The 16,422-nt window shown below is 39.8% G+C and overlaps 2 protein-coding genes across 5 annotated transcripts in view; one reads left to right on the top strand and one right to left on the bottom strand.

Annotated features, from left to right (window-relative positions):
* Slx4ip (SLX4 interacting protein) overlaps nt 1-10,697 on the bottom strand; it is a 165,331-nt gene extending 154,634 nt beyond the window's left edge. Inside the window, exon 1 of one of the 3 annotated variants that reach the window (XM_031372045.1) lies at nt 10,598-10,697. The gene's annotated coding sequence lies outside the window, so the exon portion shown is untranslated. Of the gene's footprint in view, nt 1-9,639; nt 9,974-10,326; nt 10,526-10,597 lie in introns of those variants that run through there. The other 2 variants (XM_031372044.1, XM_031372043.1) reach the window with 2 other exon arrangements.
* The window catches only part of Mkks (McKusick-Kaufman syndrome), a 14,434-nt gene continuing 8,597 nt past the window's right edge, over nt 10,586-16,422 (top strand). The window contains exon 1 of one of the 2 annotated variants that reach the window (XM_031372041.1): nt 10,586-10,923. The gene's annotated coding sequence lies outside the window, so the exon portion shown is untranslated. Of the gene's footprint in view, nt 10,924-10,945; nt 12,509-16,422 lie in introns of those variants that run through there. The other variant, XM_031372042.1, reaches the window with a different exon arrangement.

The raw sequence follows: 16,422 nt of genomic DNA, 5'->3' as shown, positions 1-16,422 counted from the left end.
GTAGAAAAAAACAAGTTTGGAGTAGGATATCGAACACACAGGATCCATTAGGTGCCTGAACTTGATCTAAATTGCACATGCCAGTCCTGGAAGCTCTAAAACAAGGGAGAAACAATGTTCTCAGTATTTCTTTCCAACTTCCAATTGCCTTTAAACATAAGGAACTAAATCAGACATATTTAGACACACAACTTCTTTAAAATTATGGCCCATGTATTCTTTCTCAGGAAACAATAATGTGTGCTTTGCTCAAATGAGGCAATTAACCAAGAAAGAGGAAGATACAACAGAAAGTCAAGACATAGGCTGAGGGAAGCTAAGGATCCTGAAAGGAGATCCCAATATGGGTGCTGAACATACAAAGGGGAGCTGCTGCAAAAGATAGGCAGATCTCAGGGCTCCAAGAACAGCACTTCGTGTCAGATCCACAGGCATGGAGATGAATTTCAGACAATGTTCTTGGTAAAGAACTTAAGACTGATTTAGGGCAGGCACATGGAAATCTAAGCATCCAAGTAAGAAGCAATCACTGATTCTAATAGAAACAAGATCTGTGCCCAAAAGGCAAAGAGGACTGAACACACAGCTCAGTTATGACTAACATTTATAGTCATGACAGTAAACACCGAGTCTTGACCTAAACAATACATGCTGACCACACGTGTGCTCATATGAATGGATGTACATGCTGTTTAGGGACTAAAACTCAAAGTGAGCAAAACTAAGTATCTTTAATGTTCATGAGATATTCCAAAACCAAAGCCTAGGGTCAATAATAACAGCCACGATAAAGCAGAAATACAATGGCAAGTTATTTACTAATGTCAACTAGATCCTTAAGAGTTAAAAGTCTGCACCAACCTGAAGAACAAAGTAGAAAGTTAATATGATGAACATACATACTTAATATGATGAAGTAAAGTGGGAAAGGCACTATCCATAAGCCCTGTGTGGGGGACTAGCTGTCTTTTAAAATTTTGTACACAATAACTGTAGAACACTAGGATCCAAAAGAAATGCAATGTCAGCAACAAATGCAACTTAGAAGTTTCTAGTAGCTGCATTTCATAAAGTCAAACAGAAGTAGGTGAAATTGTTTCAACAATATATTTTAGTGTTGGATAGATGGCTTGTTGGGTAAAATCTTGCCATAAAAACATGAGTTCAAATCACCAGGTCTCATGGGAAGAAAGACAGAAAGACAAACAGTCCAACAGACAGAGAAAAGCTGGGAATGGTGTGGGCCTATAACTCCACTGCTGTGCTGACAGAGAAAGGTTGAACCAAGGAGCTTGCTAGTTAGTGTAACTGAAACCATGAGAGTCCACGGATTAGGGAATAAAGCAGAAAGGTTTCCTCTGGCCTCTGCACAAAGACCCCATCCCCATGCACATTTACAACACACATACACACACACATACACACACACACACACACACACACACACACACACACACACACACACACACACACACACACACACACACTCACACACATACCACCATGGGTTACAAGTATGTGCCCTCCAATGAGTATTCATAATTACTACCTAGTCATTCATACTCTTTTAGATTAGTTTAATTTTTTTTAATCTGATAAAATTTGATTCTAATTTTTTGTTTTGTTTTGTTTTCTTTTCTTTTCTTTTTAGCTTTTAGAGATCAGGTTTCTCTGTGTAGTCCTGGCTCTCCTGGAACTCATAGAGTTCCACCAGCCTCTGCCTCTCAAGTACTTAAATTAAAGGTATGTGTCACCACTACCTGGCTAAAATGATTCTAATTGTTAAGTAGACAAAAATATCTTTACCTACCTTCTAACTCATTTAATTATTAGTGTCTTTTTGTTCCCAGATGGGAATCTTACTATGTAGTCAATGATAACCACAAATTCACTGTGTAGCCTAGGGTAGCATCAGATTAGCTATGTAGCTGAGTTAGTCTACATTATGGAAAAAGTATAAATTAGTATGCAGCTCTTGATACTTGTGCTTCAGCCTCAAGAATACTAAAATTTCAAGAAGCATAAGCAACTACAACCAGCCTCAGGTCCACCAGCTGAATGACTACGCTTATCTTCATCTTAAGCATGTTCATTTATACGTGGATGTAAACTAAAAAAAAAAAAAAAAAAAAAGCTTACAAGGAGGTGGAAATTTATATATTGATTATTCCAAAAACTTTAGATCTTTAAAATTCTATCATTTGGGCATGATAAATATAAAATCATTCCTCTAAATTACATTAATTCATGTTTGAATAACATAGCTAAACTCTTAAGAGATCCCCATTAGAGAGATACTTACAAATCGTCTCCCCATTAGAGAGATACCTACAAATCGCCTAATAGATCAGCTAGATGGAGAACGGATACAGTTCTGTCAGCAAAGGCTTTACCAAGGATGAAGTATGTGTAGTTATTTTTCTAACTCTACATAGCCTTTCTCATCCCACGAGGATGCCCAATTTTACACTGTATGCCTGACTTCCACCCAATAAGTGACTGAAATCTTTCAGGGAGGTCATAAAGGCTGTCAGATCACAAGCTGAAAAGAGTTCATGGAAAGATTCTCTGTATGGGGGTGAGAGAGGTTGTCTCAGTCTCAGACTCTGTCTCAGCTGTTTGTCTGTCTCTGTCTGTCTGTCTCTTTGTCTCTGTCTCTTTGTCTCTGTCTGTCTCTGTCTCTGTCTGTCTCTGTCTCTCTCTCTCTGTCTCTCTCTGTCTCTCTCTCTCTGTCTCTCTCTGTCTCTCTCTCTCTGTCTCTCTCTGTCTCTCTCTCTCTGTACATGTGTGTGCACGCACATGCACACATGTACAACATGGCTGCACCTGGAGGTCATACAACTATCTGGAATCTCCCATTTCCTGCCACCTTGTGGGATACAGGGAGTGACAGGCCTATGCTTCAGCACCTCTACCTACTGAAACAAAGTACAGGCCCCACATGTAAGGTACTGCTGATTCACAGGATGGTGGAACATAACCTCTCAATTAGAAACGTGACTCCCAAGGTCTCTTCTATTTCTAGGCCTCTACCATCCTAAATTGAATGGTAGTTTGAGGAATAAATAATGCCGGAATACAAATTCTTTCAAGGAAGAGAATCTGGAAAAGTATTCCATAGCAAATGTCTTTGATAATGGAGCTCTAAGAACTTCTACTTCCTCCCACACATGCTCACTCCTAAAGTACCATTTTATCAATAGTCCAACGTCCAACAGTGGGCACACCTGTTCCTTGGAGCCCCTTCGGACTGTTTAGATTGAACTGTTTCTCCCTTGGCCACAACTACACTTCTACCCTCATTCTCAGCTCACTAGATGCCATGTAACCCGTGACCTCAAGAGTGTCTCCTTTACCTAACTGTAAGCTTCCTAAGACAGTCTCTTCAGGTCCTTTTTAATAACTGAACACAGGTATACAACAGAAATTTGCTTAATCAAGTCTTACTGTCCTAATAGTCAGTTGCTATATGCTATTAATATGTTTTATATTTATCCAATGAAGCTTTATTGTCCCCAATTGACAGTCTACATTAAATCTTTCTAAAGAAAGTCAAAGTACTCTGAACAGATTTTTGCAAACAAGCAGTTTAATAAATACTGCGTTAAATACTTAACGTCCCATAGAGTGACGGCTGAGAGAGCTATGATTCAGACGTAGATCCTAGTGCTTTATGCTGGGAGTAAGGTACAATGAGGATGGTAATGCAGCTCAGGGTTTGCCTTACATGGGAAAGGCTCTGGATTCAATCCTTAGCTCTAAAACACTGAAACCACCAAAAAGTATAAATAGATATAAATTAAAAAATTAAATGGACAATAGATCAGACATCTGGTTGAAATTCCATCCACTTCAGTGTAGCCTCGCATTGTTTTTCCATTGTTCTTGTTCTTGAAATACTGATGTTCTTACATTCATTTGAATAGAAAAGATATTAACCTCAGAATTAAGTTGTAAACTTGGAAACAACTTTTCTGCAAAAGCAGCTAACCCCGTGCTTAGGGTTTCAAGTATTAATGTCAAAAAAAACTTTGCCACAGAGTTATCTATTAACGCCAAAAAGGCACTGGCATCTTTATTTTCTTGACTAGTTTTATGAAAGCCAGAACAATCTCCCAAAAGATGGATTTTCCAAGTACACAGAAACCATACATATTACATAAGTCCATGAAGGAATTATAGAACATCATAAATCTTACAAAAACAACCATCCTATATTCTGCATTCATGAGCCCATTTTCTCTAAACTGAAAACAAGCATTCCTTCACAAAAAAGATACTTCGATGATGTGCAGCACCACCAAAACTCATGTGCTTGCATGTGTGTGCTGACAGGAGGCAAACAGCCTAAGCTTCTTAGAAAAATTAATTTGGGGAAGGAATAGAAGCTGATTAGACAATATCACATGATTTTCCTGTCATTTAAATACAGAACAGAGATAAACTGGAAGAAAGAAAGTCAGTGACCTTCTAGATTATTCTGTGGGAAAATCTAGGGCAATGCAAAATCCTCATTTGTCTGTCTTTCAGTATTTCTGGCCTGTGTGACAAGCTTTCCAAAGCACTCACCCCAGTTTAAGAGGCCAAATGTTAACTCTAGGCTTCTAACCTCTCCAATTCAAATTTTAGCTAACAAATCATTGTGCTTCTTTCATCTTAAAAAGCTCTCTAGCTATGGGAGTAGAACAGAAAACCGTAAGGACCTAGGATTTCTGTTGTTATAGCTATAGTTAAAAACATATGATACCATCACTGTTGCACAGAACATACTTTCATTATTATTAAACTTATACCCAGGAACAAACTTTAATAAAAGGTCAATGAGTGGCATATGAACTAAAACCAAACCAAAACAAACAAACAAACAAACAAAAAACACCTCTTACCAGTGACAACTTAGATAAAGGTTAAAAGGAAACCTCAGCATAAAAAAAGAATTGACTGTTTCTATGACTTAGGAGCCAACCTTGAATGCCTAGTATGCTTATAAAAACAAACCAAAGCAAGCATCAACAATGAAAACATTATTCAAACACCAAAGCTAACTTTTTTTTTCTTTCCTTTGTTATTAAATGTAGACCAGATGTTGAAATACTGTAACAGGATTAATCCCAAGTACGGATTCTACTTTTCTGTCACTTGATGGTCATGCCAATCATATGACTCAAGATTTAGGCCTCCCCTTCCGCTGATCTTCAGTCCAGCAAACCCTGCATGGGATGCTTAACTAATAATCCACATCTATTTATCATTGATCCATGATGAGAAGCATACACATAGATGCCCTCATGCACTCCAATCATGTCTTCAGACTCTAGCAAAGCACATCCTTTTCATACAGCCTGACCCTATTTAACTGTGTCTCTAGCTCTTCTCATGAAATAGTAGCTCTGAGGGCATATATGTCAATAACTGGCTCTGTGCCTGAATCTCTGTGGATGATTAGTCATAAATAGACCCATTAATGTACAAGCAGACATCATGCAACTTACTTTATAACCTAAAGCCCATTCTGATAATTACTATTACCCAATCACCTTCATAGAAAAAAACAAATAAAAGGCATTCTGATAATCACTAACATACTCTTCTTAAAATCTAGTCTTTTTTTTTTTTTGTACAAAAACTGTATCAAATAGAGAATATACCATTGGTTCACTGGTTGGTAAGAGGTGAAGGACAGAGGGACAAGAGAGGTAGCTGGAGAAGTTGGGTGGGAACTGTTGGGTGGGAGATAGAGGCTGGTGACAGACATGGTCCACAGTACAATTTCAGTGGTGGTTATGAAACTTCACACACGAGTCAAAACGCAGGAAGCTAAACCTTTTTTTACGGCATGCCAATTTAAAATATTTTTAATTACAAAACATTAATATCTTCAAGAAAATAAATCAAAATGACATAAATTAACTTTTATATCCAAGATGTTTTAAATGCTGTATTTTGTATCGTCCCCATAGTAACATAAATCAAATCCAACTTTAAGCCAGCTATGGTTTATTTTAACATAGTGGGTATCAGTACTATTAAAAGCAACTGATGGGCCATTTTTTTTTTTTTTTAATAGCAGAAACACTAGCCCTTAAAATATAAGTGGTATTCTGGGAGTTCTGGGATGTCTCTGGTCTGGCTTTGTAAATCTTGACTTTGATATGTCATAGTTCTCGAATGTACAGATTACTGTCCAGAATCCTTAAAGTAACGTAGTCATTGTAAACTTTAAAGATGCAAGGCAGATTAAATAATTAGACATATACATATCAAGAGATAACAATCCTGGCCTAGAGAAATGTCTCAGCAGTAAGAATCCTTGTTGCTCTTGCACTGGACATACATGAATAAGTCCCCACCGATCTCAGCAGCTCACAACCATCTGTAACTCCAGCTCCAGGAGATCCAACCCCCTGTCCTGAGCTCCATAGGCACCTGCACTCACACATAACCACACATAGATACATAAGTATATACACAATTTAAAAAATGAATAAAAGTAAATAATTGAGGTGGTCAAGTCTGTGATCCCAGCTACTCTAGAGACTGATAGAAATTGTAAGTTAGCCTGGGCAACTTAGTAAGACTATGTTTCAAAACTAAAATGTTGTGGGGTAGGGGGTGTGTGCCTAGAGTAATAGCTTGCCTAGCAAGTGAAAGATTTAATCCTGAGAAGATTTATTTATTTATTTTGTGTATATGAGTACACTGTAGTTGTACAGATGGTTGTGAGCAATCATGTGGTTGCTAAGAATTGAACTCAGAACCTCAGCTCGCTCTGGGCCCCACTTGCTCTGGCCCAAAGATTTATTATTATATGTAAGTACATTGTAGCTGTCTTCAGACACACCAGAGGAGGGCATCAGATCTCATTACAGATGGTTGTGAGCCACCATGTGGTTGCTGGGATTTGAACTCAGGACCTTCGGAAGAGCAGTCAGTGCTCTTAACCGCTGAGCTATCTCTCTAGCCCCCTGATTTTTTTTTTTTTTCAAATAGAGTTGCAGGTTGGACCCAGGACCACATGCATATTAGGCAAGAACTCTACCACTGAGCTACATCTCCAGCCATACAGTCTGCATTTTTATAATGTTATATTTTATTCATAAAACAACTAAGGCATAAACTATATAAGAGAAAGGTAAAATCCCAACACAAAATTTTTTACCACTGTACTCTTCTGGTATACAGACAACACTAAATAACTTTTTTTAATAACTTGAGAAAATGAGCACAATGAAAACAACAATCTCAGTGGTTATCAATTCGTGAATTGTACTGATGACCATGTAGCCACACAGATAGCAGTCAGCAATTCAAACAGGCTGAGGAGTCTGTGGATGCAGCTCTGTGATAAAGCACTTGCCTACAAAGCCCTAAGCACTGACTTCAATCTGCAGCACCACAAAAGAAACAAGAAAGAAATGAGCGATCAATATAACAAAGGTGGTTCTCAAAATAATTACACATACTCCCCCTCCCCAAATAAAAACAAATAGTACAAGATTCCTTTGAAATAAGAATCTAGGAAATGCCTGTTTATACTGATAGGTCAGCAGCTGCCTAAAAAAACAGCAGCTAGAGGAATTAGCAAGGAACATGGTCAGACTTCTGAGGGTGATGGACATGTTCATTATTTGGCTGTGATGATGATTCACCAGTGTATATATGTAAAGCACACCACATGGTACATTTTAAGTAAATGCTGTTATTTGCACCACAATTTTACCTTAATAAGGCTATGTTTAAAAGAAGATCTTTTGATTTAAAAAAATTATTTAAAAATCATCTTCCTTGCCTTGGGTAATGTATTTAGACCACCTTTTTTTTCAAATAGATGCACAAAGTGGAAAGCCAAAGAATTTCAGTGATGGGAATGTATAAATAAAATCTTAATAATCCAAACTTTTAATTATAATAAAATATGCAGCTACAGATAACATTTTCATAGCTGTTACTATATGCCACACATACTTCTTAAAAATTTTTCTTTTTTTTAATTGTGTATGGGGGTGTGTCTGTGTGTAGCTTTGCACATGGGAGTGTAGACATCCGCAGACATTGGATACCTTGAGTCCCCAAGAAGCTGGAGTTACAGGCAATTGTGAACTACCTGACATAGATGCTGGGAACTAAACTCATGTTCCCTAGACTAACAGCACACAGCTCTAACTCTGAACCATCTCTCCAGCCCATGCCAGGTATGTAAGAAGCACAATGCTTGCATTAACCTACCTAACTTTCACAGGAGCCCTACCTTACAAGTTAGGAAAACTAAAGCAGGGGGGTGAGTTACTATCTTTTAGATCTCAGAGCTGGAGCTGGTAAGTGAAGGAAGTAGGACGTGAAGCCGGGGGGACCGTTTCATAAATGATTTTCTTACCCATCCACACTCTATCACTACTCTTAGTAGCATTGTAGAAAACTGCAAACAAGCAATATTTCAGTGTAGTAATGTTTTCCTTCATACCCATAAAACATGCATATCCACAATGGAAACAAACATTCATGTGAGACTCAGTAAAATGGTATTCATTCTTCTTTCCCACTTAATAGACTGAGGAAAAGACAGGTACGGCAAAGTAACAATTACTGGGAAGCTGGTTGGCAAGGTAACCAATCACGGGGAAGCTGGTTCACCACACACCCAATCTAATATTCCTCCCTGTCTCCATGGTATTTTAAGTAAAGCCAACAGGGAAGGTGAAAAGCAATCTTACTCCTAACAGCATGAAAAACAAAACTGTCTCAAATACCTTAGTATCATCTAAATTCCACATAGAGTCTCGATTTCTATCTGCAATTGGTCTGAAGAGTGGTTTAGTAGCTCCCCAGGCAACTGTCATGGGCAGCCAACATTGAGAACTCCTGATTTTCATTTCTCATACAGGAAGACACAGAAGAAAGCCCAGTGCTACAAAAATCTAAGGTAAGCCACAGTCCAAAGTTTCCAAATCACTTGTGCCCAAGTGCAGCTTCTACTCATTCCAAGTAACATGGTCCCAGAAGATGCTGACCTGGCTGGGAGATGACAACACTGAGCAACAAGGCCATACTAACTGGAGTATTAGCCTGTTAACCTACAAGTATGGTTATCAAGAAATAGGAGAAGTGAAAACATGAAGTTGCTTGTCCAGCAGTGCTAAGAAACATTAGAACTTTATGTTCCTGGTCCCAGCTTTGTATATATCAAAGCAAGTGAATGAAACAGGAGTTTTTGTTTTGTTTTGTTTTGAAATGCACTTCTATATTTTATAGCACAAAGATAGCTAAGTATTCAACAAATTCAATGAACGAATGAATGGGAAGAATACACAAACACAAACTACATCACATCTTAAAGTCCTCTGCGAGCTATATTTACCACTACAGAAGCAGAAAGCCATACAATTAATGATAAAATTTGCTGTTCCAGCCATTTTGCTATTTTATTCTATGGAAATTCTCTCAACACTATTGTCCCTTTAACTCTCAGTCTCCCTGCACCCTAGTGTTTAACAATTCCAATGGAAAGAGAAGAAAAAAACTAAGAGAAAAACTGTGGAAAGTCCCAAAATCCAAAACAAAAATACGTAGTGGTATAAGATGGGCAAACAGTTCAGTGCAACTGAGGGAACAGCTAGGTTGTCGGAAGTATCATGCTCTTACCTATGATGGTGGCGGGAGGTGGGTTCGGGCTTTATATGCTTTATTACTGTCCAGGGTCACTGGTGGACTAGAACCTGGATGTGAAAGCTCAGACTAAAAAGGCGGCAGACCAAGCTTCCGAAGCTTTGGCTTACTTCCGGTTTCCCAGTGTACCCCTCGCGCCTTATAGACTGCAACCAGCACCCAAACGCAAGATGGCGTGGCCGACTTCACACAGTTGGAAGCCAGTGCCAGGACCTACGATGGCAGCGAAGCCCTGGGTAAGCCTGGATAGCTTGAAGGAACTGCCCAAATGAAAAATGGCTTCCGTCGAGGATATCGAAGCTTTACGGAGACCAAAATAAAAATGGCTGCCAAACCGGATTTTTTTTTTTCCTTTAAGTTGCTGGAAATGCCATGAATACGATTGGCAGATAATATATCACTGTAGGTCAATACTATGTAGTGATGGACAACAACAAAAGCTGTACTTTCCGCGTCACAAAACTATAGGGCAGGTGTAGAAAACATTTTTAATGAGGAAGATTAAAAGGTAGGTTGAAAAATAAGAGTGGCTTTCACAGTGCCAGAGAAAAGCCAATTAAAGTGTTTAAATATAACTTCATAATGCTTCGGGTGGTTCAAGAGAATAAAAGACTTATCTCTGAAGAAGAAAAAAGAATGGCAAAACCAAGGAAATTAACCAACCGGATCCGGCACGGGATTGGAGACTCCCAACTTCGGCCAATCCTGCTTCTAGACTGGGCGGAAGTTTCCTGCATGGCGACAGGCTCTGTCTGCGCATGCCCGCTCTCCAACGTCCTTCCGGCACGGCAAGGCGGAGCCGCTTTCTACCTTTTAGGGCGTCCTGAGAGGGGTGGGACTTGACAACTGAGTGACAGAACTAGGCGCCTTGTGATTGGTCAGAGCAGGAAAAGCCTACAAGGAACGGTAACGGCTTCATTCATTCTACAAATACCTTTCGAGAGAGCAGAGAGCCGCAAGCACTGTCGCCTTCTTGGTGCTGTGATGTGTTTTTAAACCTTTCAGTTTGGGGAGTTTGCACAGACAGACTACATGGCGGCCCGTAAGATTCCCGGTGACGGCCGCAGCTTTCCTTCGCGCGAGCTTCGGGCAAACCCCGGAAGTGGGAGGGGAGGGCGCATAGAGTTGCGCATGCGCCTTCCTGCTGCGCCGCGCGAAGGTGGTGGCGCTCCGCTGCGTGGTTGGTTGCTGTGCAAGCGCGTCTTCTGGCTTCTGGTGGTGAAGGCGGCCTGGCCGCGAGGTGCAGCTGCTGTTGGGCAGGTGAGAGGGTTTGAGCCGCCGGTGGAGAAGTTAGCCCGCGGACTCCCCGCGTCCCAACACGGGAAGGTCGCGAGTGGCCTCCGCCAAGGGTATTTGGGGGCGGGGATACGGAGGCACCGGCCACCGGCGTGACCCAAAGCCGGCTTTCAAAGTAGCTTTAGGATGCGACAATCAGATGGTGGGGCGAGTGTGGGTGAGGAGGAGTGCCAAGTATCAGGTAGAGTTGGGATAGAGCTTCCTCAACTTCACCTGCACAGTTAACTGAATGGAGAACGTTTTCTGGGAAAGAGTCGGGGTCACCTGCTTGGTTGCCTTCTACCTGGAACCTAGAACTCCTCTATCTCCTTCACGGGGAGGCGACGGTGCACCGAGAACTGTCATGACGTGGGGACTCTCCGAAACTCGAAAGTAGAGCATAGAGCTGCTCCCAGCCTGATCATGTCAACTTTGAGGAAGCGTAAACAGTACTTGGGCTTTAGACTATGTTGTAGAAGTCCAAGCACATCTGACATGAGAGGAATCCCGAGGTCGTGTTCATCTTCCAGGATCTTTGTATGGCTGTTATTGTTGTGTGCTTTCTTGTCACTTACTGTGTGACACTATTTCACCCATCAGTGACCTAGACTGTCAGGGTTCTTCCCCCCTGAAGCTTGTAGTCTAGTAATAAGTTCTAGAAAATAGTCAAGCATGGAGGAACGTTAAGTTTTAGATTGAGTGTTTGTTCAGAGCAAGGGCAGATAACCCTAAGAAAGAGCTGAAGTACAAGAATTGTGACTGAAATGCGAGGCCCATAATACCCCAGGAACCGGAAATATCAAGTGGCTACCTTGTCCTCTTTGGTAAATGGCTGTTAACTAAACATTAAGAATATTGACTAAAAAACACTGCAATTCAGAGGAAATAAAGAAGTATGATTTTGAAAAATGAATGAATAGCTGAATCATTTATTTTACTTTTGCTCCTATTAGAGTGCTCAGTCATGGATTGTTAAGATCATCCCCTTCCATATTTGGTCTTGGCATAAAGAACAAGCACCACTCTTATTCACCTTAGTAGTTTCCTTAGTCTAACAATATTGCCAGCCTGTGTGGACAGAAAATGAACATTTGAATAAAAGTAACTCCACTCACACCTCAAGAGAAAATTGGCATGAACAGTAGAGACATTTGGATCGATATGGTATTTTCCTAGCTTTGTAAGCTATAAACAAAAGATTAGCTATATAGTCACATCCCTCAAGCAGGAGTTTCTGGAGGTGCCTACTTCTAACCATTAGAAATCATGCATATGTAGCAGTAAGAGCTAGAAGGTGTCAGCACTTAACCCACGCCAGCACTGTATTGTTATAAACACACAGAATAATCCTTATAATGTGATAGGCTATAAGATTGAGGCAGGAACTAATTTGTAATGGAAGTTAAAGTTGATTGTCATGTTTGCTCAAAGCTTTTGTTGTTACCTAATATTTCTGTATGTACAGATCAGGTATCCAAAAACTCACCTCTGATGACTTGGCAACTCTTTATTAACTGCCATCAGACAAACATAAGTGGCATCCATTCTGTCTTTGCAGCTTTTCTGTGAGGTAAAAGTTTTCTTATTTCCTTCATAGTTTACCTGGCTTTCACACTTGAATGTTAGCTACCTTGTATCACCATATGTTCTGATCGTAGACATATACACACCCAAACAGCACCCCCCCAACCACAAAACCTATTTCTTGAGAATCTGAATGTTTTATTTTTATTTTCTTGTCAAGTATAGTGAATTGGAGGCCAGCATGGATTACATGTGACCCTGTCTCATATGTAATCTCAATAACAACAGTTTGTTGTTTTTTTTTTAAAGCAAAGGAAAAGCATAGGCTCCCTTTTCAGATTATCAGAGGACAGTACCAGTACTTACTGATCACTGAGACCAGGCTGCTTCGGGAACCTGTATTGCACAGCATGTTTTTGACATGGAAGCCATTAGCATTCTTTTGCCAGTGACTCAGCTGAGGCAGGACAGTTACAAAGACGATTGAGGAGAGATTTGAAGTCCAGGCAGTAGGAATCTACAGCTCATTCCTTTAAGTTGCTGCTTTATGACTCAGCCTTATTGACCTGTTTTATGTTTTACTCTTATTTTCTGAAAACTAGTTGGGAAAAACTAAATCTGAATGGCCATTGTATGCTGTAATAAGAGATTAAACTTTAACCGTGTAGTCAAAAATGTCACTGAAGTCTTCTAAACAAACAGAAACATGACTCCCCACTTCTTTATGTAAGTTAGGGGCATAGAGGCGTTCAGTGACTATGGAGGTCACTGAAACGGTCGCTTTTAAATTCAGCTTTAAGACTTCCTGAGAATTGTACTAAATGTTCCTCGGCCCTACGCTGGAGTTTTGGCTTCTGTGGTTGGTCAGCCTAAGAATTTACATTTCTAAGTTCCTGGGTGATTAGTGCTGCTGATAATGAGACCATAAAACAAGAAAGTCATTTAGAGGTCATAAGTGTCTTCTTCACTGTGTCTTGGGAACATCATCTGAAATGACAGGACATGGGCAGTATTGAAGAGTGAGGGGAAATGCAGAATACATTATATCCAGATTTCTGAGTTGAATAGCTTACTATATTTTTAATCTTGTTTTGTTTTCAATTATGTATAGATGTGTCTCCTTATTGGATATGTACACTGAGTTGCAGGTGCCCTCAAAGGCCTAAAGGCCTTGTCAGATCTCCTAGAATTAGACTTACAGATGGTTGTGAGTCACCTCATATGGGTGTTGAGAACCAAATTCAGGTCCTCAGCAAAAGCTTTTAGCTACTGAGTGATCTATTTCTCCAGCCCCGCTTTCTCTTTTTGTTTTTTCCCCCAAATAAAATACAGGTATAACAGCAGTGTGGAAGAAAAGAAGGGTTGTTGTTGTTGTAGAAAAGAAGGGTGGTTGTTGTTGTTGTTGTTTATGACTCAGATTGGTTTGGTTTTTGTTGTTTTAATTAGTTTTGAGTCAGTTTCATGTCTCTGAAGAATGGATGACCTGGAACAATGCTACCTTCTCAATGATTCTCTTGTAATTCCTAGTCCTGAGATTACAGCCTTTGGTTCATTATAGTGGAGAAAAATGGTCACAAGCATGCAGAGGAAGATGACCTTTAAGAGTAGTAGGTTGACATAGAAGAGGGACCAATAGTGTTGGAACTGATGTGGTAGCAAATGAGACTGGACCATAGGTAACAGAAGTACCTCTTACTTATTCTAGACAGTAGGGAAGGTTAAGATGAGAGCTAGAACAAGTACATTTTTACAGAATGGACAAGGAATAGAGGATATTAATATCCCATACAAAGATATAATAAAATGAAAATCTCAAAAAGGATGAAGAGTAGAACTTAGCCCTTTGAAGATTTAGAGCAGACAAGGCACAGATAAAATTCCCTGCTGTCACACTGAGGGCCTAGTAACTGGACATTTAATCCAGAACAATCTGCATGATTTCTGTTCCCTCTCCCCACCCTAGTGCCAGGATCAAATGACAATCAGGATAATTATAATTCAGATATAATAATATTAGATAAAAAAAATCATGGAAATGGAATGGGAGACATCTGAGACAGCCCTAAATCACTGTGTCCTTTCTAATGAATCATAGACTGCCATAGGTTGGTACTAATCAGCCACTAATCAATTGTATTTTGGACTTTATAGTTAGTGACACACTCATACAAGGCTTTCAGTATTGTTTGGTTTTAGTTACCTTTACTGACAACAGATAGAGTGCTTAGCAGGTAAGAACACTGATTGCTCTTCCAGAGGTCCTGAGTTTGGATCCCAGCAACCACATGGTGGCTCACAACCACCTGCAATGAGATCAGGCTCCCTCTTCTGATGCTTCTGAAGAGGACTACAGTGACTAGTGGACCAGAGCAAGCAGGACCTGAGCGAGCAAGGCCAACAGAGGTCCTGAGTCCAATTCTCAGCAACCACACACATGATGGCTCATGACCATCTGTACAGTTACACTGTACTCATACACATAAAATAAATAAAATAAATCCTTAAAAAAAAGAAAAGTCTAACAAAATTGGTGCCATTTTAGGGGAGATGTCTAGAAATGTGGGGAAAGGGCTAATCATTATTCTTTTTGCCATGTAGACAGGTTAGGCATGTACACAAAGACAAAGTAATAGTGAATATTAGACATCCCAAGCACAAGAGCTAGGTGAATTAATTCTAACACCATCGCTGGTATTCTCTTGAGTGTTTTGTTTTTCATATATTTTAAGCAGAATGAACTCTTCACTCTGCCCAGAATACCAGCAGATGGCGCCCAGGAAACCTCAGAGGCAAATAAGAATCTCTTTAAAAAAAAACAAAAACAAAAAAACTGTATTCTAATATTTGTAGAAAATAACCAAACAATTGTTTTAACTGGCGCTATTATAGGAACAGAGTAATCTGATATCTAAAACCTTTTCTTTCTCCACTCTACTGTCATTTCTGCCACCAAGGCATTTTCTTTTAGCTTGGGAATGTAACAATCACAGAAAACCTGACTAAAGTCTTACTGGAAAATTGAAGAAATAAAATCTCCAGATGCAGAAGTGATAAGGGGAGAGTTGCCATCATAGAAAGAAATGGATTTTAAAAATATTTGTAGGCTAAAGTATGCAGCTCATTGTTGTCCTTTGGTGGCCCATATTGATCATTGCCCAAAAGACTATAACAAGATGGAGGTGTAACTGTTCATTCAGGCAATGTTCTGTAGTAAAAACAAGCTAAAGTAAAGCGTATCTAAGCAGAATGGATGATATAGACACTTGTGCTCTGATTTAGGGCAGGTAACATGAGACCATGGTCAACCTCTGGAATCCATGACAGTCTCAGAACACAAAATGTGATGCACTAGGCTGCCTCATTTACCTCTATGACAAATGTCCCCACACACTGAGAAGTTCACCTTCATCACATTGTAGGAATTCTGGGTCAGTCGTCCCAATCAGAAGCTCATTCTTCACTTTTGAAAAATATCTTTTTTCTTTGTTTTGTTTTCGTTTTTTCTAAACAGGGTTTCTCTGTATATCCCTGGTTGTCCTAGAACTCACAGTATAGACTAGGCTGGCCTCCAACTCAGAGATTCACCTGCCTCTGCCTCCTAAGTGCTAGGATTAAAACTGTGCACCACCACCGTCCAGCTTGAAAAATATCTTTATAGTCAACTTCTTTTTTAAATTTGTGTATTAGTAGTTATCTTTGTTAAATGTCTACAGACTGCATGTGTTCTTGATGTCAGCCGAGACCTGGATGTTGTATCCACTGGAATAGAAGTTACAAATGGTTATAAGCTCTTTTTGTGGATGTTGGGTACCAAACCCAGGTCCTCTGCAAGAAAAGCAAGGGCTCTTAACCACTGAGCCATCTCTCCAACCTATAAATGAATTTTTATTGAAATACAGTATATATACTGTTTGGGTTTTTTTTTTGGTTGGTTGGTTGGTTAGTTGGTTGGTTGGTTGG

This window comes from Mastomys coucha, unplaced genomic scaffold (assembly GCF_008632895.1).
Source record: "Mastomys coucha isolate ucsf_1 unplaced genomic scaffold, UCSF_Mcou_1 pScaffold15, whole genome shotgun sequence".
NCBI lineage: Eukaryota > Metazoa > Chordata > Mammalia > Rodentia > Muridae > Mastomys > Mastomys coucha.
The sequence above is the reverse complement of the archived record's forward strand: the minus strand, read 5'-3'. Positions and strand labels throughout refer to the sequence as shown.